This window comes from Salvelinus sp. IW2-2015, unplaced genomic scaffold, assembly GCF_002910315.2.
Source record: "Salvelinus sp. IW2-2015 unplaced genomic scaffold, ASM291031v2 Un_scaffold2186, whole genome shotgun sequence".
In the NCBI taxonomy this organism is placed as follows: domain Eukaryota; kingdom Metazoa; phylum Chordata; class Actinopteri; order Salmoniformes; family Salmonidae; genus Salvelinus; species Salvelinus sp. IW2-2015.
In genome coordinates this window covers 49,825-52,582 of record NW_019943516.1, presented here as the reverse complement: position 1 = coordinate 52,582, position 2,758 = coordinate 49,825, and the positions used below count along the sequence as shown (strand labels likewise).

At 37.0% G+C, this 2,758-nt stretch overlaps 3 non-coding genes across 3 annotated transcripts; 2 read left to right on the top strand and 1 right to left on the bottom strand.

Moving 5' to 3' along the window:
- Positions 1-522: 522 nt before the first annotated feature.
- On the top strand, positions 523-596 carry trnan-guu (transfer RNA asparagine (anticodon GUU)). Its single transcript has one exon. It is a non-coding gene; the product is annotated as a tRNA-Asn (tRNA).
- Positions 597-994: 398 nt separating this feature from the next.
- On the top strand, positions 995-1,067 carry trnak-cuu (transfer RNA lysine (anticodon CUU)). The gene has a single exon. It is a non-coding gene; the product is annotated as a tRNA-Lys (tRNA).
- Positions 1,068-1,406: 339 nt separating this feature from the next.
- trnak-cuu (transfer RNA lysine (anticodon CUU)) lies at positions 1,407-1,479 on the bottom strand. Its single transcript has one exon. It is a non-coding gene; the product is annotated as a tRNA-Lys (tRNA).
- Positions 1,480-2,758: the final 1,279 nt, after the last annotated feature.

The window sequence follows — 2,758 nt, the reverse complement described above, 5'->3', positions numbered from 1 at the left end:
TCTACTACATGATTCCATATGTGTAATTCATATTTTTATGTCTTCACTATTTATCTTACAATGTAGAAAATAGTCAAAATAAAAAAAACCCTGAATGAGGAGGTGTGTCCAAACTATTGACTGGTACTGTATGTGTATGTATATATAATATATATATATATATATATATATATATATATATATATATATATATATATATATATATATATATATATAATATACTATATATATATATATACACATACAGTACCAATAAAGACCTTCATAAAAGTGTTAAATTATAAATCTACTGATGTCTTGCCACAGTTTTCTTACATGATTGCAGAAATTGACCCACTATCCCGTTTACTTTCTGCATTTACGTCATATTGCTGAGGCTAAGTAGGACACGGGAAGAGCAGCTTGAAATGACAACAAAGCGGTGCCACTAGGCTTATAAAAAATCTTCTTGGATATTCACACTGTTTTTTTACAAGCAGGAGAAGCAAAGGATATAAAACCTCCCTTTTTCTAAAGGGCTGTGTCTCTGTGGCGCAATCGGCTAGCGCGTTAGACTGTTAATCTAAAGGTTGGTGGTTCGAGCCCACCCAGGGACGTTATCGTTTTTTTTTAGCAGTAGGGTTTCATACAACAAGTCAGGAAATGATCCTCAGAAATATTTGTTCATGTATAAGTACTCTACTATTGAAGTGTTACCTAGTTTGAGTTAGTAAACCATAAAACCATGTTTTTCCCCCACTGTTGACTGAAAGGAAAAATCGCAGACAAGAACATAGGAGGGGAAAAATGGAAATATTGCGTCCCTGGGTGGGCTCAAACCACCAACCTAACAGTCTTAACGGGTTAGTCGATTATCCACAGAGACAGAGTTGATTGCAGTAGCTAAAATAAAGTGTTTTGTCCCTGAGAAAGCGCTCAGTGACGGGTTGGGTGTAGTAGCGGGTTGGGGGGAGTAGCAGGCATAGAAAACGAGGGGTTTAACCCAGAATACTGAGCCCGGCTAGCTCAGTCGGTAGAGCATGAGACTCTTAATCTCAGGGTCGTGGGTTCGAGCCCCACGTTGGGCGCTTTCTTTTAATTAGAAAGTGGTTTCTCAACCTCCCCAGCAATAGTCTCAACATTTTGCAGCTATGGAATTGAATACCTATTAATTTGTTCACTAAATAATGAGGCAAAAAAAATAATATTATACATATAATACTATTAAAAATKCAATAATATTTATATTTGAATAGTATTTTTTAAATAATATTTAGCCTTACTCCGACTTCAAAAGTTCCTAGATAATTTTAAAATAAATCATTTAATTAAGAAATCAAATCAAATACTGAACACTATGGAGGTGTGCTACAGTCTTGTGTTTACGTCTATGAGCACAGCGAGGTTAGAAGCGCAAAAAAACAGTGCGCCCAACGTGGGGCTCGAACCCACGACCCTGAGATTAAGAGTCTCATGCTCTACCGACTGAGCTAGCCGGGCAACTTACAAAGACAAAGGAGGAGCCTAATAAGAGCATGACCACAAATACAGCTAAMATTCCCAAAATGTTACTGTTATAATAATGCTTCAGTCACTCAGCATAGCATAAGAACAAGGCATTAGCCTTGGCAAAATGTGTTCAATTTTCTCCTAGCCCCACGGCTAAATTATTTTAATGCTTTCAATATTATTATTCTAGTATTTCCATTGTCATTGTCGGAGTGGACACATTGCTTGCAGAGTACACAACCTATGCTACACTTGTGAGAAACAAGTTTTGGTTTATTTCATTCAATTTACGAGTTTTGTAAATTTAGCCATTGTCTTTTGTTTGGAGCGCTCCTGTCAATGTTGAATAAGGACGTGCAAATGTAGGCATATCAATGTGCCCATTTAGGGATCTGATAGTATTTCTGATTGGCTTAATAACATACCACCACTAATGATCTAAACAGCAAGTAAACAAAGTCTGTTTTAACCTCCACTGAGAATTACAATAGTTCCTCAATGTATTTGAAAAATCTTTCCAGCTTTCTTCATTTCGATAACCACTCAGTGTGAAAGAGAAAAATGGTCATGCTCTGATCCAATGGAAACGTCATAAAATAGGCCTACCTGATTACTTCGTATCAGTGCTTGACTTAGACTGAAATAGGTTCCGGTTCTGTTTACATTTAGGTGCAATTCTCAAATATTAAAATGGCATACAAAGAGCAGCATACAAAAAACAAATGGATAGCATACGATCATAGATTCATTTTAGACTACACAAGTTTACAAACAATTACAATGGCAAAGTCACAATAATCACAAGAATGGCTTCAGATCAAAGTCTACGTTGAGACCGAAGGGAGCAAGGGTCTTTATAGTTAAAGATCCAGGCAGCCTCTCGTTTCAACAATAAATGATCAAGGTCACCCCCTCTCCTAGGGAGGGTGACATGTTCGATGCCAATATAACGCAGAGACGAAATTGCAGAGACGAAGCTTGTGTAGTCTAAAATGAATCTATGATCGTATGCATCCATTTGTTTTTTGTATGCTGCTCTTTGTATGCCATTTTAATATTTGAGAATTAACCAATAATTAGACACCTGTGTGTCTTTTGACACTATATAAACGAGTCATACCGCAGTGTTTGTGATTATACCCTGATGAAGACAGCTTGGCTGTCGAAACGTTGGTAATTACATTTTTGCATCTGAGCTCCTAGAGTGTTACAGCTCTCCTTATTTTTTAAGTTTTCTACTCCGCTAGCCAGCACCTCGCCTAAATAGGTG